The 25,731-nt window shown below is 37.1% G+C and overlaps 1 protein-coding gene and 1 long non-coding RNA gene across 9 annotated transcripts in view; one reads left to right on the forward strand and one right to left on the reverse strand.

The window, feature by feature from the left end:
- LOC106085574 (TELO2-interacting protein 1 homolog) overlaps positions 1–25,731 on the forward strand; it is a 62,175-nt gene that overhangs the window by 25,133 nt on the left and 11,311 nt on the right. The window lies entirely within an intron of this gene.
- On the reverse strand, positions 12–5,820 carry LOC106085575 (uncharacterized). Of its 8 annotated transcripts, none has more exons than XR_009396991.1 (4): positions 2,918–5,820; positions 2,595–2,850; positions 2,369–2,523; positions 12–283 (listed from the first exon to the last, which is right to left on the reverse strand). It is a non-coding gene; the product is annotated as an uncharacterized LOC106085575 (long non-coding RNA). The 8 variants fall into 8 exon arrangements; XR_001220988.2 differs by lacking the exon at positions 2,369–2,523 and having other exon boundaries at positions 2,616–2,850; positions 2,918–5,182; positions 5,655–5,818; XR_001220987.2 differs by lacking the exon at positions 2,369–2,523 and having other exon boundaries at positions 2,616–2,850; positions 2,918–4,579; positions 4,655–5,818.

Below are 25,731 nucleotides of genomic sequence, written 5' to 3' on the forward strand. Positions count from 1 at the left end.
ATTTTGTATGCTTGAGTACCAAAATTTACGCATAAAAATTTATTCTAGTTTCAAGGTATAAATTACAACCCAATTTGTACGTTTTCTTCCACATGTCGTATTTTTGTCAAGACTACGATAATGTTCGTGAACTTGCTTAATTTTTGGCAGTCCCCGTTCGCTATTGGCGAAAATAAATTATTTCGTACTGTTTCGCACTTTTTGGTATTGGTATGGATCATTGAGTCACCATCATATTTTCCTTCTTGTACCTACATGCCAAATTTTAGACCTCTAGCTCCATCTGTAAAGAAAGTAATAAATGGTACCAAAATGTATAAGTTGTGAATAGATTATTTAGCCATTCAACATATTTTCCCTACTCTGAAATTTGGCATGTAGGTAACATTCTAAATTTCAGACCGACTTCCCAGTCGCATATTCTTGCGTGGATAACCACAGCTTCTCTAATCATCGTTATAAAGGGTGATTTTTTTTAGGTTAGGATTTTCATGCATTAGTATTTGACAGATCACGTGGGATTTCAGACATGGTGTCAAAGAGAAAGATGCTCAGTATGCTTTGACATTTCATCATGAATAGACTTACTAACGAGCAACGCTTGCAAATCATTGAATTTTATTACCAAAATCAGTGTTCGGTTCGAAATGTGTTCATTCACCGTAACGTTGCGTCCAACAGCATCTTTGAAAAAATACGGTCCAATGATTCCACCAGCGTACAAACCACACCAAACAGTGCATTTTTCGGGATGCATGGGCAGTTCTTGAACGGCTTCTGGTTGCTCTTCACTCCAAATGCGGCAATTTTGCTTATTTACGTAGCCATTCAACCAGAAATGAGCCTCATCGCTGAACAAAATTTGTCAAAATTTGAACACATTTCGAACCGAACACTGATTTTGGTAATAAAATTCAATGATTTGCAAGCGTTGCTCGTTAGTAAGTCTATTCATGATGAAATGTCAAAGCATACTGAGCATCTTTCTCTTTGACACCATGTCTGAAATCCCACGTGATCTGTCAAATACTAATGCATGAAAATCCTAACCTCAAAAAAATCACCCTTTATTAGTTTCAGCCTTGGAGAAAATACTGCAGAAGTGGTCCATCGGCTAAACAGAAGAAAGGCTGATTGAGATAAATTTCGGCACAAATTCTGCACGTCTATCCCTTCGAGACCAGAAAAGAAAGTGGAAACTGCGGAGGATATATACATAATGGTCAAGCCCTGAATGACTCGTTTGTGTCAGCATGTCCTAGTGCCAAGCCAAGGGGCCAACAGCGACCGCCATGATGGACCCCAGAGCTGGTTGGTCTAGGAAGGACTGCAGAAAGCTCTTCAACAGAGCGAAAACCAACACGATTGGGATATCTATAAGGCTGAACTAGGAAAATAAAAGGGCTAGCTGAGAAAGGCTTAGAACAAATCCGGGGTAGAATTCTGCAGCTCCGTGGTGGATACATTTGAGGCCTCTAGCCTAAGCAAGATTCTGTCCTCGAGACCTTTTACGGTGGGGTATCTTCAGAAGTCAGAGAAAGTTTGCCCAATGCCTAGAGAGGAAACTCTGGAACTACTCGTTGATTTCACATTTCCTGATAGATTGGTTCCTTGGCTTAGGGAAAGATATATTCTGCTGTATCAGCATGTTGTATATACCTGTGGGATCGAGGAACACGAAGGTTATTTTTATTCCGAAATCAGGAAAATCTTACCACACGAAGGCGACAGATTTTCGTTTTATTAGTCGGTCAAGACTCTTGAGAGATTGATACAAAACATCTTAGGCCAACAATCTCTGGATATCGCCTGTCGCGCTTATTGTAAAGGCGAATCCACATAGAGGGTTCGCTGTCAAGGAATATACAATGGTAGCATTTCTTGACATTGAAGGTGCTTTCAATAATTTAAAACCGACGTCAGTTATGAAGGAGTTGGACTTTCTAGGCATCAACTCTACCGTAAGAAAGTTTATTAAACTTACTTACTAAAAGATGCATTACGGCAGAGTTGGGATCTGCGGATCTAAAAGATGGGTCAGCAGAGAAACACCTAAAAGAGGTGTACTGTCTCCACTGCTTTGGAATATAACCATTAGCAATATAATATTGTCTCTGGAAGAAAAAGGTGTAAAAGTGGTCGCGTATGCTAATGTCGTGGCAATTCGGTTAGGGAAGTTTCCAAGCACTCTTAGAGATATACTTCAGGAAGCTCTACGTGCAACAGCGAAGTGGGCTACCGTAAATGGTCTAGGTATGAATCCGAGCAAGACAGAAGTAGTTCTTTTCAGCAGGAGACATAAATTGCGTACAGTGGCACCTGTCTCCTTGGGAGGAGAGAACGTTCCATTTACAGAGGCGCAAAATACCTGGGTGTTTTGCTGGATAGGAAACTTAAAATCCAACATTTTGGAAAGGGCAAGAAAGGCCACTCTTGCCCTATACACCAGTAAGAGAGCCATTGGCAATAGTTGGGGATTTAGACCGAATGTCATGCATTGGGTATATACTGCAGTTGTCAGACCTATAATGATATATGGTGTTATGGTCTGGTGGACGGCGCTTCAAAAGTCCATCTACTGTTCAATACTTTACCGGATCTAAAGGATGGCTTACTTGTGCATCACAGCCGCACTGAGGACGACACCATCTTAATGCTACATCTAATGTCTCTGGACATTGTGGCTGGACAAATTGCAGCGTGCAGTGACGAGAGGTTAAGGTATCTTTCTCTTTGGTCATGTGGCGGCTATGGATACTGTGTTATCCTTGATACAATATCCGATGTTCCAGGCAGTGTGCATTACACCCTACCTGAGCATTACACAGCTTTCGATTTGCAAGGGGCGATCTGTTGGCTTAAATCAATTGATCAATTTCTGTAAATGCTGGCTTCAACCGATCAATTATGATATTACCTGTTTTGCTTCCGATTTGAAGGGTAAAATATTTTGAAAAAATCATCTGAATATATATCGGAATTAGTTTCGGTCAACATTTGTCCAGGAACATGAAGTGTTTCGCCATACACCGCCGGAGAGCAACTAATAGTATATTTTACCAAAACTTTTAATCCAAGCAAAACTTGTCCATTGGGTTTTGTTGTGGCATAACAATGCGGATTTAAGAGCTCTGCGAAGGCGCTCAATTAATCCATTCGATTCTGGATGATAAGATGTCGAATGTTTTAATCGTGTTCCCAAAAGCTTTAATAGATTCCGAAAAGAATTCGATGTAAACTAACATCTTCCGTTTGTGTGCACAATATCTGGTGAACCAAAACAAGATACCCAGCCATTTAAGAAACTTACGGATACATTTTCAGCTGTAATACTCGGTATTGCTTCCATCCATCCGAAAAATCAATCAATGCAGGTTAGAAGATATCGAAGTCCATCTGAAAGTGGATATGGACCAACTATATCTATGTGCACCTTAGCAAAACATTGCGAAGATAGTGGGAGTGTCCCGATAGGACTTTTTGTATGGCCAGTTATTTTTGATCTTTGACAATCCTGACACGACTTCGTCCACTGTACGCAATCTCTTCTTATAAAAGGCCAACAATACAGTTCAGTAACAAGCTTTAGGGAATATCTTGAACCAGGATGAGATAAATTGTGTAAACCATAAAATATAGATTTCCGCAATGCAACAGGAACATAAGGTCTTGGATTAAAGGCTTGAGACACATCACAAAATATCTTCGTATTTGAGGCAGGAATTGTAATGAGTTGCAATTTCAAAAATATTTCGGATATTAAAATATCTTGAAGCTCTTCATCGCTTCGTTGAAGCTTTTAAAGTTCTTCAAAATTCAATAATGATAATGATTCTACACGAGAGAATTTATCTGCCATGATGTTTTCATTACCCTCAATGTATATCAAACCCGTTGAAAATTGACAAATAATGTAATTGTCGTAGTTGAGGAAGACTTGCTTTGTTGCTTTTGAGAAAAAGCGTAAATTAATGGCTTGTGATCAGTATAGATAGAAAACGAACACCCTTCTAAATATTCCCGAAAATATTTAATAGCTTCATAAACCCCTAATAGCTCTCGATCGTAAGTACTATAGCGTCGCGGAGATTTGCATAGTTTCTTGGTAAAGAAAGATAGTGGTTGAAATGCATCATTGATTCGCTAAAACAGCTCTTAAAGCAAGGTCTGATGCATCTACTTTAATAGATAATTCAGCATCACTAACCGGATGAAATAACAACACATTTATAAGCTTGATTTACGTTGCGAAAATGATTTCTCAGCTTCAGTCCAAATTACAGGTCGTTTCTAATTTTTGACTACGTTCTTCAGATGTTGGTTTTGTGAAGCTAGATATCTTGCTGCGTTAGGTAAAAAACGCCTATAAAAGTTTACCATTCTGAGAAAGCGTCGTAAGTCCTTAATAGTCGAAGGCTTAGGAATACTTTCAATTTCATCAATTTTGCTTCGAATGGGTTGCATTCTAGTTGATGATATTCCGAAACCAACAAAATCGAGTTCATTATTATCTAAATAACATTTACCCTGTTTGATGACAACACCATATCTGAAACCTCCCAAAAACGATCTTCAGATTCTCCATATGTTCAGCAGGTGATTTTGAAAATATAATAATAATCATCAATGTAGACGAATGTAAAAGGTAACCTACTTAGTACTTCATCCATGTAACGTTGGAAGCTATGGGCGGCATTTCGCAATCCAAACGGCATTTTGACAAATTCATATAAACCAAAAGGAGGAACAGCAGCAGTTTTTGGTACGACGTCGGAAAATACAGGAATTTGATAGAATGCGGGTACTACCGGCTAAGTTATTGTTGGTAGCAGTGATAAAAGGTATAGATTAACGATCTGGCACCGTGATTTTATTTAAAAATCGCTAATCTCCACCACATCTCCATTCTCCATTTTTCTTGGGAAACATATGGCGGTCTAATAATCCCAAGTTCAAGCATGTACTGAAAATCTTTTTTGGCAATTTGAAAACGATTTGGGCCTAAGCGTCATTGGTTTTGCAACAACGGGTGGTCCAATTGTTTTAATATGGAGATATATTGCAGGAAGAGTGGATGCTTGATTGACTTCTGTATACTTCATTAACAATTTGTTGTTTACAGAGTCATCTTTCACCAACGTTGTTATGCCTCGTGACGGAGATTTAGGTATTTTCGCTGAAACTTGAAAATCGATTTTGCCATCAATCAATGCTTTACGTTTTAAATCAGGCAGAAGATGGACATGTTTTAAAAAATCAAATCCAATAATTGGTTTTGTAGCATCTGCTATAATAAGTGTCCAAAAAAATTTTCTGCGTAATCCAAAATCTAAATGCGTAATTTTCTGTAGTTTTGAAGCTTCGAGAAATAAGAGATAAATCGGACGCGGACAGGAGGGATTCCAAAATATCACAAATGTGAGGTAGAAAGTTTGAATTGATGTTTGCTATAACGTATTGGAATTTGGTCTCATCGCAAGTGATTCCAGAAATTCCAAAAATAGCTTCAGCCTGCATAAACCAGAGTTTTGGATTTTTTTTTCAGAATGGAGGCAGCTTATGGTCACTAGAAGCAGCATTATTAAGAGCTTGAGAACTTTCATTCCGACCATCTCCTGATTAACCAAATTTTCAGTGGCGTTAGGCATTGTTACACTAGTTAGATAATTTGAATATGTATTCAGCGATTTTAAATGCGAGGTCACAAATTATGTTCGAGGTTTTTTTGTTTTTTTCACAATTAAAACAAAGGCACATTTATAAAAAATACGGAGTTTATTGTTCTCGAATGAAATTAAAAAACTGAAAACATTAACAATTTTAAAAAGAAAAATATTTTGTTTTTGACATCTTAAAATTCAAAGAAAAAGTGAAGTAAGTTTTATAAGTAAACAAATTTTTAAGTATGCACCTACAAGCTTAATGATCGAAAATGTTATGATATGGATAAAGGTTCTGAGCTATCAAAATAACTTCTAAACGATGCACAAACCCATGTAAATACCTTGGGAAAAATTTTAGGTGTGTGGGCAAAAAATCAACGTTGCAATTTCTTCGACATAAATACAACCTACCAATGTACAAACTTTGAAGCCCTCACAAAGTTTTCTGATGATGACTATCATTAGGTTAGGTTAAAAAGAGGGTGCAGATATTAATCCGCACCATGCCACTATGGACATACACCTAAGTTAGGTGTATGGACATACATCTAAGTTAGGAATTCAGTGCTACTTACAAAATCCTTAATTGTTTTCCATGTCACTCCCCCAAGTTGGTTCATGTCTGTTATAGTGTCCTCACCTTAATGCCGGTATCTGTTAGACGCGAAAGCCGGGCAATGACAAAGGAAATGCTCCAACGTCTCATCATCTTCCTCGCATGCCTTACACATTCTTTCACTTGCCGCACCGATTTTACATAAGTAAACTCGTAGTCCCGTGCCGAGCTTTATGCCCCTTCATGATACCAATAGCTATACTGACCTCCTTCTTATTGCCTTTCAGTAATAGCCTTGTTTTCTCACGATCTTGATGACCCCTTAGGATTTTCGCCGTCCTACTGACTGTTTCGCTGTTCCACAGTGTTGTATGCGCATTCGTCGCCCACGCTCTTAATTCGGACTGCGTCGACCCGAAAGGCTTCTGGTTAACCAAATTTATTGACGGCTGTCCTCTAGCCTTCACCGCCAAATCATCTGCCTTTCATTCGCCCTTACTCCGTTATGGCCCGGCACCCAAACGATGCGAATTTTCCCATCCTCAAGGAGAAGGCGTTAATCTCTTTTTACACTGCAAGACTTTTCGTTACCTTACCCATCTTCTTACCAAGAGGTCGAAACGCGTCAAATCATGGTTGGTGTAATGTATCTCCTGTGGCTTTCAATTTTCCATTGTAAAGCATTTTTGAAAAAATCATTAGAAAAAAAAGTAAAAAGGCATTTAGTTCTGCCGGGCCGAACTTTGGATACCCACCACCTCGGGTATATATGTAAACACCATTTCGTCACAATCCGGTGAAAATTGGATAACTTAAGCACCCAAATTCGGCACGGACATTAAGTGGTCCAATATATATGTCACCATTCAATTTTGCAATTTGGCAGATATATCCAATTATAAACCAATCTGAACCATATTAAGGTCGGATATCGTGAGGCTCAGAAAAACTCACTGTTTCAAATTTCATCGAAATCGGGTAGTAAATAAAGCTTTTATGGGCTTCAGTTCCCTTATCGGCAGATCGGTCTATATGCAGCTTTATCTAAATATAGTCCGATCTGAACCATATTTAGATCGGATGTTGGGAGGTCATAACCTACTCACTGTTTCAAATTTCAGCGAAATCGGGTAATAAATAAACCTAAAAATAACTCACTGTTTCAAATTTAAGCGAAATCGGTTAAAAAATAAAGCTTTATTGGCTTTAAACCCATTATCGGCACATCGGTCTTTATGACAGCTGTATCTAAATATAGTCCGATCTGTACCATATTTGGGTCGGATCCGGTGGGTCGGATTGGTCGGTCCGGAGGCTTAAAACCGCCCACTATTCCAAATTTCAGTGAAATCGGGTAATAAATAAAGCTTTTATGGTCTTCAGACCCTTTATCTGACCCTTTATATCTAAATATAGTCCGATTTGTACCATACTTAGGTCAGATTTCGGGAGGCTTAAAATAACCCACTGTTTTAAATTTCAGTGAAATCGGGTAAAAACTAAAGCTATTATGGCCTTTAGAGCCTTTATCGGAAGATCGGTCTATATGGCAGCTATATCCAAATATGGACCGATCTAATCCATATTTAAGTCAGATGTCGGGAGGCTTGAAATAACCCACTGTTGCAAACTTCATCGAAATCGGCTAATAAATAAAGCTTTTATGGTCTTCAGACCCTTTATCTGGAGATCGGTCTAAATGGTAGCTATATCAGAGTCAGTTGTCGGAAAGCCTTAAATTATTCACTGTTTCAAATTTCAGCAAAATCGGATGGAAAATAAAGGTTTTATGGTCATTAGACCCTTCATCGGAAAGTCGGTCTATATAACAGCTATATCCAGATATGGTCCGATTTAGCCCGTTCAAGAACTTAACCAGCGTACATCAAAAAGACGTATCTGTGCCAAATTTCAGCTCAATATCTCAATTTTTGAAGGCTCTAGAGTGATTACAACAGACAGATAGACGGACAGGCACACGACCATCGTTAAATCGTTTTAGAATTTTACGACGATCCGAAATATATATACTTTGTAGGGTCGGAAATTGATATTTCGATGTGTTGCAAACGGAATGACTAAATGAATATACCCCCTATCCTACGGTGGTGGGTGTAAAAATGAAAAATTCAAAAAGGCCAGAAGTACAATGCCAGATTTTAAAATGAAGAAGATTACGAGCTAACATGAATTACAAACGGCCAGGAGGTCAGGAGAAGCTCCCAATTTAAAGTTAACGTAGTCAAGCATGGCGGAAGGACTTTTGCATCAAGATAATTTAAACAGGAAAATAAATTTTGTGCAGCCATAATCCTGTCTCATAATAGGTGCTCAACCGTCATTGACACCTCTTCATCCCCACAAATTAAGCCTTAGTCCGCCATGTGACCTGCGCGAGGTCAAAGTCCTAACATTGCAATGGCTTTTCACGACATTTTGTATTGAGAGCGGCAGCTCCATCACAACTAGCAGAGGTCGCCTGAATATATCAAGTTACCTAATATTTTGGCAGCATACTATATGCACTCTGAACGGCCACACACCATGATGACAACGTCATCCTCGTAGCCAAAAAACTTTTACTGTCCTTTTCAAATGACCTGAAAATCTGACAGATATCCAAGAGCCAAAAAGGGCTAAACAACTCCTTGTGGCGATTGAGCTCTAATCACAATCTTCCTATTTGGTCCATTTGTTAGCATTCACTTAGTAACTATCTACGGCTACAATAACCTTATGAAAACCATTTAAAACTGTTTCATTTGATATAATTATTTTAAAATGTTAATTAATTAGTGTGATTCTTTCGGGCGTTTTAAATTTCTGTTTCCTAGTCCCCATTTTTTATTTCATTGATGATGTACTTCAAATAATTTATAATTAAATATTACTAATAATTTTTTGGAATTTTTTGGAAAATATAGAATTAAGACAAAGTTCATATAGAATTATATCTTAGAGAAGTTATTGTTAAATGTTTGCCTTTCGGAACAATTTTTGTTGAAACATTCCATGAAGATTTTGACTTTAAGAAAATTTTAATAATTTTCTGTTTAAAATGTCCCAAAAATTTCATCTTTTGAAAAAATTACGTTGCAATTCGGTCTTTCTCGGAAATTTTCATTAAAATTTGTTTTTAGAAACAATTTTTGGAAAATGTTGTCGATAGGAAAAATGATATTGAAATCTTTCTTTTAGAAAAAATAATTAAGAGGGGGCCCAGGCCTGAGCACTATTTAGTCTTTAGACAATATTTCATTAAAATTTTGTCTTTAGAAAAAAAAGTTTTGACATTTTGAAAAAAGTATTAAAATGTTGTCTTTAGAAAATTTTATTGAAATTTTGTATTGACAAGTCTTTAGCAAAAATTTCATTAAAACTTTGCCTTTAAAAAAATGTCTTTGAGGTTTTATTTTTACATAGAAAAAAAATTCCTTTTGTTATTGAAATTGTGTTCAGAGTAGAACAATGGGTTTGGTTTTTGTTTTAATTTATAATAGAAAATCAAAATAAAAAGACTAAAAAGTTTAGACAAAATGCAGTGTCGCAAAATGCATTTAGCAGACACAAAATTCATTGAAATTTTGACATTAAAAAATAATTTCGAGCTAGGCCCAAAAATGGGCAAAAGTTTTTTCGCTGAAATTAAGTCTTTGGAAAAAAAATTATTTAAATTTAGTCTTTGAAAGAAATGCTACCTTTAGAAAAAAATTTTTGACATTATTGTCTTTAGAGAAATTTAATTAAAATTGTTTCTTTAGAAGAATTTAAATAACATGTTGTACTTAGAAAAATTGTAATGAAATTTTGTTTTTAAAAAAAATAATTGTGAGGGGGTCGGTCTCTGTCTGAAGTTTTGTCGTTGGAGAAAGTTACACTGAAATGTTGTTGAAATGATTTTGTCTATAGAAAAAAAAAAATATATTAAATTTATTCTAAACACAAAAAACTTTTTAAAATGACAAAAGAGAGAAAATTTTGATCAGACCTGGACCACCTCAAAATTATTCTTTTTAAGTTCAAAATTTTAATGAAATTTTTTTTCAAAATATAGTTTAACGAAATTTTTTCTAAAGACAAAATTTTTGCGTAATATTTTTTATTACAAAACTTCATCACAGTTTTTCCTTAAGAAAAAATTGTATTAATTTAGCATATTCTCTTCAGCTCGTGCCTCAAAATTTTATTTAAATTAGGGAAAACAACAACATTTTTCTAAAAATTACATTTTAATGCTTTTTTCTAAAGATTATATTTCAGCGATAAATTTTCAAAAAGCCAAACTTTCGAAATTATTTTATAAAGCCAAAAAATTTCAATAAAAATTATTGCGTCTGAAAGACATTTTTTTCTAAATGCAAAATTTTAATGAAATATGTCTAAAGGAAAAATCTTGCTGAGGCCCGGGCATCCTCGAAATAATTTTTTTTCTAAAAGAAAGATTTCGAACAATTTCAATAACATCTTTTCGAACGAAAACATGTTTCTAAATTTTCTATAGACAATTTGCAATAAATTTTAACCCATTACGCTTGACCCTAGACTCCCTTGTCCAAATTGGATGAAATTTCATATATTCATAATTTATAGAATTTATATTGACGTAGTTATTTTTTTAATTCCTTTAAAGACAAATTTATTTAAAAAAAAACTTTTTAAAAAAATTTTAAACATTTTTGAAAAAATTAGTCTTTTTTTTTTATTTCCTAAGCCACAATGCTTTTAATAATTCATAACCATTTAGCGAAGAAAGGTGGATTTAACAACACTCAGATAAAATAGCAGAAATCTCACTCCTAAGAATTTTGCAAAAAATTTTTTTTTGGTATATTTGAATGTTAAAAATTGCCGAATTTCGACAAGCCAATTTCCCCTAAAACATGACCTTTTATCACGGGATACATTTTTTTAACTAGTTTTGAGCGTTCAATTTACGCTAATACCAATTTCATTTATTTTTTTTCACAATTTGGAATACAGTATTTAAGGCAATTGATACAGAGCTCATAGAGAGTTAGGATCGAAATCTATCTGTCAATAGCAAGCAGCATTGATTCTAGTAGAAATTTATTAGTTCTGTAGGCTTTGACCGTAGAGTGGGACACAGTGAAATATTTTTTAAAATTTTTTAAATTTACATTTTGAAATATTGATTTTCTTCAAAAACAAAAAAAAAAAATTTAAAAAGTTTACAACTGCTAGTTCTACCACCTTTTCTTATTTTATCTCCAATAAATTATGAAAACTTTAGGACTTATAAAGATATGATGCAAATTATATCCATATACGGCAATAGTTGGATGCAATTTTTACCGAACATCTTTTTCTTCAAAATCGGATTTTCGATCGATTTTCATAAAGAACAAGTAAGATTAACGAAGGTTGTCTCACACGAACAGCTGAAAACAGCCGGCTAGTTTGACGGTATTTAAATGTCCGTTCTGTGTTTACATTCTCAGCAAACTGCCCCATTTTTTGCACGTTATCTTTGTTTGAGTTTCTCTTTCTCCCATTTAACTGGCACACGTACGCAAACTAGGGCAAGTTTATTTGGTTGTGTTGAGAACAATTCTAATTTTGAAATTACATCTTGATGACGAGATGGCGGATTGCACCATATGATTTGTGGTTGTTAAACAAATGAGACAACATTTAATTGTTTCGTCATGGGAGGAGAAATAAGAGACATTATTTAAGCAGAACGTTGATGGCTCGTCGTAAAAATTGGTCAATTTTTTTTTTGAAATATTTAACATTTATTGTTCCTTAATTTTTTAATTTATTTGCGTAAAATTTTATGGAAATAAATGTCGTTTAAAACCAACTGACCCACACAAACAATAACCTGTTGAAATCATAAAAAAACTAGTTCAAGTTAAAATAAGCGCAACAGAAAAAATTTCATCAAAATACTGAAGCTGGTTCGTCAAAACTATCGCTATAAAACTGAGATATTCGCAAAAACAAGCACATTTTGAAGACTTTGAAAGATTAGGATCGGTCAGAAAATGGTGTGTTGGCAAGCCGTACAAAATTCAGCACTGACTTTAACCACATGTCATCGCCGATGGGCCAATTCCTGCATATATTAGCGTTCACAATTATCAAAAAAAGTTGAGATATCTTTACCAACTTCACAGTAACAGAAAAATTTTTGCAATTTTCGATTTTGAAAAAATGGTAAACAAATTTGAATATTTGGAACAAAACAACATTTAACATCGGGAAATGGGCTATTTATAAATTTATTTATAAATTTAAAACCAACTGACCCATACAAACAATAACCTGTTGAAATCATAAAAAACTAGTTCAAGTTAAAATAAGCGCAACAGAAAAAATTTCATCAAAATACTGAAGCTGGTTCGTCAAAACTATCGCTATAAAACTGAGATATTCGCAAAGACAAGCACATTTTGAAGACTTTGAAAGATTAGGATCGGTCAGAAAATGGTGTGTTGGCAAGCCGTACAAAATTCAGCACTGACTTTAACCACATGTCATCGCCGATGGGCCAATTCCTGCATATATTAGCGTTCACAGTTTTCAAAAAAAAAATTGAGATATCTTTACCAACTTCACAATAACAGAAAAATGTTTGCAATTTTCGATTTTGAAAAAATGTAAAAATGGTACACAAATTTGGATATTTGGAACAAAACAACATTTAACATCGGGAAATGGGCTATAAAGCATTTATTCCTAAATTGAAAAGCTTGAAAATTTAAGAGAGTATTCTTTAGAAATACATGAATATGATAACGTAAAAAAACAGCCATCCTTTTCGGCCAAATTGGAGTAATTGAGGGTCCAACTTTTTTCTCAGTTGCACAAAATGGCGTATGGAACAAGATACACAGAAAAAAATAACTCGTAGAAAAAAACAGCTACAAAATTTATATGTGAAACTTTAAATTCTCAACGAATTTTAGCATCTAATCGAAGACATTCTTTGTTGAAGTACGTATGTAAGTAAGTCTCTGCAAGAGACTTGGCAGGCAAATGTATTGCAATTTTGTTGACTTTCAACAAATTCTTTAGTTGAGGTAGTTGTAAAAATAGACAGGTTCGGTCCCCCGGTAAGCCAAAAAAAATTTAATTTTTTTTTATTAAACTTATTTTAGAAAATTCGGCATAAAAAAATAAGAATTTCGTACTCAGAAAAAATTGTTAGAGTAGTTTTTACCTTTAGAGGATGCGTGCAAGACTTACGAACATGAGATCATGAGTTCTCAATACCAAAATTATTAAAATTTGTTTTTAAGGGTAATAATAGATAGTGACCGAGGAAAACCCGAGAGCAGCAGTAAAACGAACAATACAAAGCAGCGCAAGTGCGAACAAAGAAAACAAAAACACCACCACCCGAAGCAAAGCACATGCGTTGTCTGGTTAGATGGTTTTTTGCCTTGATTATGGATATATTGTTGTTGTTGTTATATGTTGGCTTGCAAAGAGTGACTTTCAACAACAAATTTGTACTTTGGGTCTTTGAGATTCAAAATAAATTGTTTCAGGAAAATTAACAACTTTCGTAACTGTTCTTGCGACCAAAGTTGTTGTTTTTCAAAATTATTGTTATCTGTGTAGCATCAGGCCGACGATGTGTAGAAAATATCTATGCTCCCAGATATTATGATTAATGGAAACTCTAAGGATTCTTGGTATGGTTTTCAATGAGTACGTTACTTGGTCAAATCACATTAAACAATTACAAATCCCGCTGCAGACCCGTCTAAATCTTATTAAGTTTCCCTTGGATCTTTAAAATCCACTCCTATAAAGAACCTTCTAGCCGAATCAAGATTTACTACTTTGGAGCATAGGTTTAAGGCCGTATTCACAAAACTTAATGAAGCTTTAAATTATGTTTATTTGACAGTTCTATTTTTGAAATCTGTCGCATAAATCTATTTCAAAACTACATTAAGTTTTGTGGATACTAGTGTTAAAGTTTCATCCCTAAACTTAACTTTAAAATTATTTTTCCTGTAGAGGAACACCTTATCAAGCGAATTTATACCATTCAATCATTTTCCACATTGCGTATTCCTTCAACTATATATCTAGTTATGAAAATTACGAGTGATCTAGACATTAAACCCAAGCCACTAAGATCTTACTTTCCTTCAGAACCAACATGGAACCGAAAACAATCGGGATTCATTGACAATGTAAGGGCCTTACCAAAAAACTTGCCAAACCTATGAAATATCTAAAACCATGAGCAATATAAACTGGAAATATTGTATTCGTATACCGATGGTTCCAAAACGCCAACCTCTACATCTTTGGGGTAATAAATCAGCAACTTGTACAGCCTTCATAGCCAGCCTCGTCGAGAACGCATCAATATTAATCATAGAAGCAGCAGAAATATTTTGGACCCTAAACTGTTACAAAAATATGCGTGGAAAATTTCTACTATATTTTGACTCTAAATCAACAATAACTGCCATTCAAAATATAAAAAAAAAATAATAGAATTATTATTTCTAAAGTTAGAGACATCCTTATCAATTACATAAGCCGACGAGGCAGCAAAATTCGCAAATAATGACCCTGTTCTTTGCTTCATTGTCCCGAATAGCAATGACCTTAAAAGGATAGCAAGTATGGGCTTAAATGAGCTCGAAATCAACCAATGGACCAATTATAACCACTACTACAACAACTTATAGGTTTATTCTGTCATATTTTAATTATAATTTTTGGTAAACAATGCTTCGCTAACTTCTACGAACAACTACCTCCAATAATGTTGACGGTCCGGGCACGGGATAGCTGCGAGCACCACACAGGCTGGAACATTGAAGTCCGATCTATGTGGTGTTCATTGCTGTCACGAAAAGATTAGCTAAGAGCTAAAGGTGCGTCCACAGGATTCGGATAGTGGAATACTCAATACTTTAGCTCCAACGGCAGTCGCGGACAATCAGCGGTATCGAGCGGAGAGTCTGAGAGGCCGGGCGGCACTGGCTCTTGCACAAATACAGAGTACCTATGATGCTCAATATGACAAGGCGGCTCACCCACAGGAGCTTGATGAGGATCGCCCCCTCCACATGAAAATGTGGCAACAACAACATATTGATGGTGTAATTTTTTTGTGGGTCAATATGTGAAAATGCTTTATCTACGGTACCGGCTAAAAACCCACTCTGTGTCACCCTTGCGGAATAATTCCACCTTGGAACCGCTTTCGCATTACTTCGAGGTGGACTCCATATCTGATGATTTTCCATGTCATTTTGTTGTATCTGCGTCCAGACTTCCGCATTCATACTCCATGCTGCTTCGTTCAGGTCTATCTATCTTCCTCCGCCACCCAGTTCTTCTTGTCTTCCAGCATCCTTTGAACTATTGTCCCATGCGAAACGTCGCCAATGGTTGTTTCCAATTCACTGCATCTTTCAACTCTGCGCTCGCTGTGGAAGAATGTGTGTTCCACATCGTCTGCAACTTCTAGCTCCTCATAAATGAACATGCAAGAGGAGCATTTGCCCTTTCTATGCAGGTATTGGCGGAAGTAACCATGGCCTGCAAGCATTTTTGTGACGTAATAGATGACATCGCCGTGCTTTCTATCTTCACATCTTTCCATCGGCCCGTGTATGATCCCTTTGAATCTTACCTTGTCCTCTCTGGGTGTTGCACTTCGTGTAGAGTCTGGCGCCCTCGGTGGCCTGTAGGCCTATCGGAACCATTCCGGCTATTACAAGCGCTGCAGGCGCCGTGTTCTGTATGGAGAGCTGGGATTTCGCTCGACATGATGTCTGCAGTGTCTTGCCCTTATATTCCGCACCCATAGTGGAGGATGCTATTGCATGTCTCTTAATGGAGATGGAGATTTGCTTTACTGCATTGCGAAGAAATACGACTATATTTTGTCCCTTGGCAGATCTTTGGCATTTTTTTCCATCCAATAAAATAAAATTTGAGAGAAGAGACAACTTTCAAATAAATTGTTTTATTGAGTTAATAACTACTTTAATTGGATTTTTGGGCTTGTCATAAATCCAAATTACAAAATTGTTAATCAATAATACAAATTCGTTTATAGATGCGCAGCATTATGTGTATTTAATACGAGATTTGAACGATATGCAATCGCGTTAATACTGGAATTACATTCGATTTCTGAGTACGACTCAAAAGTCGGAGATACAAAGAAAAAATGAAAAACAATGTTCAATTAAGAAATTTGTACATTCAATTAAAAAAATTGCTGATATCAGTCCTATGAAGGAATTTGATCTATAGGTTAACAATTTTGCAATTTGGATTTATGATAATTAAATTACAGTGGTTATTAACTTTATAAACCAATTATTTGAAAGTTGTCCTTTCTTTTAAGCATTTTTTTTGCTATTTTAATAAAATTAAATAATTGATATTTTTCACATAAATAAAAAAACTTTTTATTTTATTGGTTTAAATTTCGTATAAAACATGAAACACATTGCTTAAAAATATAAATATATAAAAATATATACATATATTTGTTCACATCCTAATTTTTCCGCTTTTCACTATTTCGGTGAAACGTTTATCACAATCATTTTTTTTTTACTTTGAAAGTATAATTAAATGAATTATATTTAACGGAGCAATATAAAAAACTACACTTCTTCTTTATAGTTTTTTTTTACTAGCCAAGCTAATTTGTGTCTGTATATGATATAAGTGATGTATATATGTGGCTCGCTCTCACATTTTCTCGCATTACATATGTGTGAAAGGTAACGCAATTTAATCTTGATCAATGCACATTTTCTACAAACAAATAACAATTTAATTCGTACAAATAAATATATGTTCAACGTATGCCTTGTTAACCAATTACTTGCCGTGATGCAAAAGAAAAAATGTGAGAAAGGGATCGCAATATAATCTAGATCAATGCATAATTTATACTATTAAATACAATTTAATTTATACAATTAAAAATATGTTCAACGTATGCCTTGTTTAACAATCACTTGCCGTGATACGTAAGAAAAATCGAATTACTTTTTCACAAATTATGGAGGCAATTAACAACTTGTTTAAAAGTTTTTTTGAAAGTCAATACCATATTTAAGCGGTCAAATTAAGGTCTACATTTTTCTGTGCACAGGTTTACAATGTCCTCCAATTTGTTGCGTTTGGAATTTATCCTTTCTATTTGTTCACATACGACTTTTTTCTACATTATACTATTTCAGCTCAAAATATTTCACAATTAATTTGTTTAATTTTAAAATTATAATAATAACAAATTACATTTTGTGGAGAGATAAAAACCACACTTCTAATTTTCTAGATATTCGATTCGAACTTCTTTTCGCATTACATTTGTGTAAATGCAAATTTTTGCCCATGAACATTCCACTAAGGAGCAAGGGCAAACTTTTCACCTCTCAATGAGTGCAATCCGATTCAAGTTAAAGCTCAATGACAAGGGGCCTCCTTTTTATAGCCAAGTCCGAACGGGGTGCCGCAGTGCGACACCTCTTTGGAGAGAGGTTTTACATGGCATATTGGCATATTTTACATGGCATGGCGTCATAGGCGGACATGCTAATCTCTGCGCTACGGTGGCCTCCATTACAAATGTGTGAATTACAATTTAATTCGTATAATTATAAATATGTTCTGCGTATGCCTTCTTTACCAATCACCAATGTCAATATCAAAAATAATTAAAGCTATTAACACCTTTTTATAAGTCAACACCACAATTAAATTGTCAAATGTAGGCCTATATTTGTATACCCTCCACCATAAGATGGGGGGTATTCTAATTTCGTCATTCTGTTTGTAACTACTCGAAATATTCGTCTGAGACCCCATAAAGCATATATATTCTTGATCGTCGTGACATTTTATGTCGATCTAGCCATGTCCGTCCGTCCGTCCGTCTGTCTGTTGAAAGCACGCTAACTTCCGAAGGAGTAAAGCTAGCCGCTTGAAATTTTGCAGAAATACTTTTTATTATTGTAGGTCGGTTGGGATTGCAAATGGGCCAAATTGGTCCATGTTTTGCTATAGCTGCCATATAAACCGATTTTGGGTTTTGACTTTTTCAGCCTTTACAGGCCGCAATTCTCATACGATTTGACTGAAATTTTGCACTTGGTGTTTTGAAATCATTTCCAATAACTCTGCTTAGTATGGTTCAAATCGGTTGATAATCTTATATAGCTGCCATATAAACCGACCTTGGGTCTGACTTCTTCAGCTTTTAGAGGGCGCAATTCTTATCCGATTTGGCTGTTTTTTTGCTAGTGGTGTTTCCAACAACTGTGCTAAGTATGACACAAATCAGTGCATAACCTGATATAGCTGCCATACAAACCGATCTGGGATTTTGACTTCTTGAGGCTCTAGAGGTCGTAATTCCCTTTCGATTTAGCAGAAATTTTGTATAACGGCTTCTCTCATGACCTTCAACATACGTGTGCAATATGGTCTGAATCGATATATAGCTTGATATAGCTCCGATTTTGTTTCGTGAGCCCCTACAAACTTGGCATAGTAGTCAATACAAATGTAACGTATTTTACAGCAATTTTTAGTTTGTAACTGTCTGCTAGTGCGTTGATGATTAACATTGAATGAGTTTAGTTTTGTTCCACCCTTTTTTTTTGTGTGAACTTCATGTTCACGTAGCGTTGGCTAGGTCATGTTATCAGAATGGATGAAGAAGCTCCAGCTCCAGTCTTTTGAAGGGAAACACGGTGGTACATTTTAGAATTAGCGCAGAAGATCGAGGCCCTTGGAACGCTATTCTACGTTCGGCTAATGGAACAAATATTCTGTCATAGCCAATTAAAGTAAAGTAAGAACTTCAATAAAAATGGGCCAAAAATTCGTTATAGGGGTTTAGTTTGCGTGACAATTTCAACTTGCGCTTTAAAACAATTCGTAACAGAGAAGAATTCATTAAAGAGACGTTAAAATAGGTGAAAATGTCTGAAAAATTGCGTTTTATATTTTTATTCGTTATAGAGAACAATTCGTTATAGCGATGGTCGTTACAAAGAAGTTCAACTGGAAATATTTTACTTTATCCGTACAAGCTTTGTATCTCAGAAATTATGCCGAGTTGTCATATATATTATTTTTAAATAATGTAAGTCTAACCCGTTCTCATATTTAACAATCTTACATACCTCTTTTCCATTTTGTATGATGCAAATATGATATTAATTGATAATGTGGATGTGATGCAAAAAAATATTTAACTTCGTCCTTCTGATTCCTTTGACGGTTGGAATGTGTTGAACCTAGGTAAGGTTGAAAAGAGGGTGCAGATATTAATCCGCCCCATGCCACAATGGACGTACACCTAAGCCAGTAATCGACTTGCTGTGCGCTATACAAACTACAATATAACGTAACCTCTAAAAAGAAAATTTTAAGTTAGGAATTCCGTGCTACTTACAAAATCCTTAATTGTTTTCAATGCTATTCCCCTAAGTTGGTTCATGTCTGATATTGTGTATCCACCTAAGTACCGGTATCTGTTGGACGCGAAAGCTGGGCAATGACAAAGGAAATGCTCCAACGTCTCATCATCTTCCCCGCATGTTCTACACAAGCTATCACTTGCCACCGATTTTACATAAGTGAGCTCGTACTCCTATGTGTCCCATTATGATACCAATAGCTATACTGACCTTCTTCTTGCCTCCTTTCAGTAATAGCCTCGTTTTCTCACGATCTGGATCCCCCCACATGCGCATTCGTCGCCCACTCCCTTAACTCGGACTGCGTCGACCCGAAAGGCTTCGGGTTAACTAAGTTTATTGACGCAGTCCTCTGGCCTTTACCGCCAAATCGTCTGCCCTTTTATTTCCCCTTACTCCGTTATGGCCCGGCCCCAAATGATTTTCCCATCCTCAGAGAAGGCGTTAATCTCCTTCTTACACTGCAAGACTGTTCGTGACCTTACCGTCCTGGTTGTTATTTTAATGTCGGTAAAGATGTTCAGACTCGACGTCCTCGCGTTAGCACAACACCACTTCACGCATTCCGTGATCGCCCGGAACTCCGCCTGCAGGACCGTATTATGGTCAGTCAGTCTAAAACAGATCTCAGTCCCTGGGTTTTCAATGTACACCCCCAGGCCCATTCTGTCCTCTAGCTTTGATCCATCCGTGTAACTTGAACTTCCAGATGGCAATATTAGGGTTCCGTCAATCCAAGACTGTGCCGATGGCAGCAGTGCGTCGCACTCGACTTCAAGGTTCATCTCAGGTATCCTTTCGGCCCTTCTGCATAGCACGTTCGGATCCTTACCTCTTAGAAGTATTATAACATCGTCTGCCTAGCAGACGGGTTCAAATCCCTCCCCAGTCAGCATCCGTTATAGGTCATTTATGGTGGTCACCCATATAAGTGGCGATAAAATGCCCCCCTGTGGAGTGCCCTGTTCCACTTTCTCCCTTACATTTATGCCTTGGGACACACAATTTATATGCTGTTCCTTAGCATATGGTTTATCCAGTCTCTAAGGACCGGGTCCACCCGGTACTGGTCTAAGGATTGAATCAGTGTGTCGCTTCGCACATTGTTAAAAGGTCCCTCGATGTCAATGCCAGTGTGTAAGTTTTAGAATCGAACTATTCTTCTATTTTATGCACAACCTCGTGCAGGGCAGTCTCCACCGACCTTCCCTTGACATAGGCATGCTGTTTGTATTTGAGCAGTTCGCTGGATGTCATACTCTTTATCATGGTGTCCACAATACGTTCCATGGTTTTGAGTAGAAAGGACGTAAGGCTTAGGGGTCTGTAGGCCTTTGGTGTCGCATAACTTGCCTTGCCGGGCTAAGGTATAAACACCAAATTGCCTCCTACCAGGCTTTCGGAGTATATTCGAGTCCCAGGCACGCTGTGTCCCAGATAGTCTGCCTCCTTCTGTAGTAACGACGGAAATATTCCATCAGGTCCGGGTGATTTAAATGGTATGAAGCTTCTCCAGGATTCCTCACCATAAATTCCGTAATTATAAACCTTCGACCAGCATCATTATTCCAAGATTCCGGTGTCTTCCCGTCGTGTCCTGTGGAAAATCGGGTTGCACCATAAGCCTCAACATGTTCTCCGTTGTCTCTGCTCTCACTCCCATGTCGTATACTAAAGTTTCAGTTTGGACATGGGTTTTTGAGAGAAACTTTTTTATCTTGGCGGCGTCATTAACGCTATCGACCTGTTCGCAGAAAAGCTTCCAGGATGCACGTTTTGCCGCTCTGGTAATCTTATTGTATTCCTTGAGCCGTGTATAATATACTGTGGTAGTTGATATGGTTTAGTCCAGAGACTTTGTTCCGGGTCGTCCATGGCTCCTGAATTAAGGCAATATGAATCTTGCCCTTGCTGATTTTCTCCATCAGAGCGTCCGTCGTCGGTTTCCTGTTTGTTAGGCTGTGTTGGGTCTCTCGCCACTGCACTGCCTGATATTTTAGTATTAGGATCATTGCTTCTCCTAGTCTTTCCAATATTAAGAGATGCTGTGATTGTCTCTTTGTAGGCCCTCTATTTGTTGGGCGGTGTTGAGTCACCTGCAACTGCACGGCCTAGTGTCGCAGAATGAAAATTTCTGCCTATCCTAGTCTTCCCAATCTTGAAAAAGACAGATTTGCCCCGTAGTGCGCCATGCCTTTAGTCTTAGCCAAACTCGTTACGGAGACTTGATCAATGCCAACCACAAAGAGAGTTCCTTCCTCCTTCTCCTCCTTGTGGAAGACCTCCCACTTCTCTACCAAACCTTGGTTTTGCCTGCCCAAGAATTCCAACATGCGTTCCGTCGCAAATTTACTGCCCAATCCCTTGATGAAGACCGTAGCCTTTGTGAGCTTGGGGATATCCACCTTTCTCACAAGGTCGAGCTTTGCATCCTCCCAGGAGCGTGAATACCTCTGACGAGCTGTTTGACGGTATCAATACATTCCGCCGACGCAAAACGCAGCGTAAAGATGTCCCCTCTAAACTCGCAGCTCATCATTTGTATTGGTGAAACCTCTACAGAGTTCCACACATGTTCAAAAATCCGATCGTTAACCAGATCCTCCACATGGGACCGATGATCTGGTGGAATCCTACCGGATGCACAGCCGATATTAATAACTGCATAAGTCAGCTCATCTATGTTGTGGTTCCTCGCCACTCTGGCGTAAAAGGGCGGCTCCTTACCATTCTCAGCGATCATCTTCCCCTTCCGTGATGGCTGTGGCCTTCTGGAAGTCATAGTCTTCCATGAAGACTCAGGGGCTGTGCGCGCTTCCTTCGTTCCTGTTCCAATTTTGTCCACCTCCGCAGGACACTGGAATCTCCATTGCGGGATGGCTGGTTTGGTTTTCCCTGAGTACTTGAAAGCGGTTCTACCTTCCAGCATCCTGCACTTTTGCCCGATTACGCTGCCGGTACATACTCCTCTGTCTCCTTCGTCGTGCACCGGATCGCCTTCTCGGTCTACTTGTGAGCTTAGCAAAGCCATCGCTCACTTCTGCTGTCATCCCGATACCCTCGTCCATGGCTGCGATGACTGTTCTCTCTTCCTCATTAATTAGTCTGACGACTAGTAGTGCGCTTGAAGCATTACTCTCGACTACAGGTGCCAAGGCACCCACACCTATAGGAGGGGAGGAAAACATGCTGCGGTCTGACGCCACCACCGCAGATGTTGAGTCCTTGAAGTCCATTTCTAGCCTACTCCAAAAGGCTTTAAAATTTTTTCGTAATAGGTAGTACCTATTCCGAGATACGAATATATACATATTTATTTATTTTTTCTTTGAGGAGCGAATCACGTCCGCTTCACTCAACGGCTACAATGCACCTAAGTCCTTATGGTTATAATAACGGCACACGTTATTCTACTTTGAAAGGATTATTAAAGACTAAAGAAAAATCAGTTCGTTGCTACAAATACAGGATTCACTAATAGAAGGTTAGGTCACATGCAAAAACACAAAGTGGATAGGCCCCATAAACATCATTAAGGATGTCAAATCTGACGATTGAAAATGTCATCATATAGGAGAAAACGTAAACAAAGAATGAATGTAAAAAGAGAACAAGTTGACATCCTCAATGCCAAGTACTGCCAAATATTTAAAAAAAAGTATATCGGCTGATCGCTTGGCTTAACCTTATTCAGTGAATCCTGCTACAAATATTAGATGATACGAAAAGAGAAACACAAAAGTTAAAATACAGAGTTCTATTATTTGAATAGTCACATTGCCATATTTGGTAATTCAGAATGCCAGACTTCAAAACTCCTCCACAATGTTATTATTCATTCCATTTAAAAGTAATTTGTTTAAATCCAAGATCATTAGTAAAATTATGATGTTTCAATTTAGGTAGCTTCTTATTTAGAACATCGGCTATCATCGTCTCAGTTGGCTTGTACTTCAATCAGATTTCGTTGCTTTCATGAATTCCCTGATGAAATGATACCCGATGTACGCAGTACATACATCCATTTGATGTAATAACATTTTACGTTTCGCAGCCAATGCAATGACCATACGAAACGTCTCGTACCGTATAACAGATGAAAATGTGTCTGTATAGTTAACACCAAACTGCTGACTGAAACCTTGTGTAACTAAGTGCGATTTGAATATTTCGATATCAAAATCCTTATTATGCCTAATACTAAACACCCATTTACTCCCTATTGGTATAACATTCTGTGGATATTCTCCATTACGTTGCACACGCTGCCGCGTCCATTTGACATTTCCTTTTCATCGATCACAACTGCTTCATGTAGCTCTTCTCGGTTTCTTCCCCTTCAACCTCAAGAAAATCATCATCACTATAGTCACTTTCATATGGATCTTCTCGTATCTTTTCTGGGATGCTCAACAGCTCCGATAAGATACCTCGTCGCTACCTCGCCGCAAAAAGTACATCACGTTTTTCCACCACTATTTTTTTTCCACGGTTATACAAACGATATGCTTTGGCTGTAAGAGAATAGTCAACCATTTTATATTCTCTTCCATTTGGCTTAAATATCTTATGACTGTTCTTCTGTAATCCCACAGACATAGCTCCGAAAATACGTAAATGTTGAACGCTGGGTTTCTTACCCGTTCCTCAAAAACTCCGATATATACAAATATAAATATACAAATATACACCTTGACCGGTCAACAATGAATGTTAAAAAGTATTTTGCTCCACCGAGCGACTGGTTTTCAAATGGTCCGCACACATCTGCATGGGTTCTCTCAATAAAATTCTTTGATTGCGTTTAAGTTTTCTCAAAAGCCTTGACGTGTATTTTTGCCTTCATACAAATTTTGCAATCTATATCACGAACATCGTTAATTCCATATGTTCTAAGTACCACTTCATTTTTGAAAGCTCATGCAAACTTCGAAAATTCAGATGATCGTATCGTTCGTGCATTTTCATTACGTTTTCATAATTTTTGGCCACAAAACATTTCAATGCCATTTTTGTGTAATATTTTCGCACAGGAATTATCAAATGCCACAGGAATTATCAAATGCCACAGGAATTATCAAATGCCACAGGAATTATCAAATGTCAAAGCCTGTTGACAAAAATTTATTTATTTGCAGTTTTACCTTGCCCTTTCCTTCTGCCTTCATAATATGCTCTCCAGCCAGGTGGATGTTTTCCTTGTGCTCTTTTAAGGCTGGTACTATATTCGCTTTTCGCGATATTTTTCGCCGATTACGTTTTTTAGATAATAGGTTTTAAAGCAAAACAACTTGCTGATATCGTTCAATAAATAAATTGTTACTTTATCATTGTTATTTGTTACGAAAAACATGGGATTTCAACGGTAACTCAGAGAAATACTCCTTGTTGCCGCACATATGCGCGGTTGCTCTACTATCCAAACACCTCTTGTGTCTGTTGAGAACGTCAGCGTCAGCAGCTGCTAGACGCTGTGTATTGCCTCTCTGCTTTATGCTATTCCGTTTTCTACTCCTTGGCTCGACAATTTGCAGAAAAATGTTCACGCTGATCGCAACTGAAACATTTGAAATGAAATTTTGTTTGCCTTTCTTGTTCGTTCTTGAATCGCTATCTGTCGTCTTCGTTTTCGGTTTTACCATGTATGCGAGTGATTCACTATTAACGCTCGAACCGCTTTGGCTTTTTCTCCCCCTCCTCCAGAAATTTTATTTTCAATATTTGGAACGTTGGCAGCGAATCGCATATCTCCACAGCCACTACAAATTGCTCGTACGAGTTAGACATGCTCGACAACAATATGATAACCACCAGCTCGTCCTGTAGTTCCATTTCAACTTCAGCAAGCAAATCGTGAATTCATTCAAGAACACAGATATTTCGTCATCTTCGCTCATACGCAAATTCAACAATTTCTTGTAAATGGAAACCTTTCTTACATGGCCGCTTGGTCGATAAATCTCACTAAACTTTTTCCACGCCTCCGTAGATGTCATACAAGACTTCAATGTACCGAACACCTTTTCATCCTGTGTGTGACGCAGACGCAGTTCTGGAA

This window comes from Stomoxys calcitrans, chromosome 2 (assembly GCF_963082655.1).
Source record: "Stomoxys calcitrans chromosome 2, idStoCalc2.1, whole genome shotgun sequence".
NCBI classification, from domain to species: domain Eukaryota; kingdom Metazoa; phylum Arthropoda; class Insecta; order Diptera; family Muscidae; genus Stomoxys; species Stomoxys calcitrans.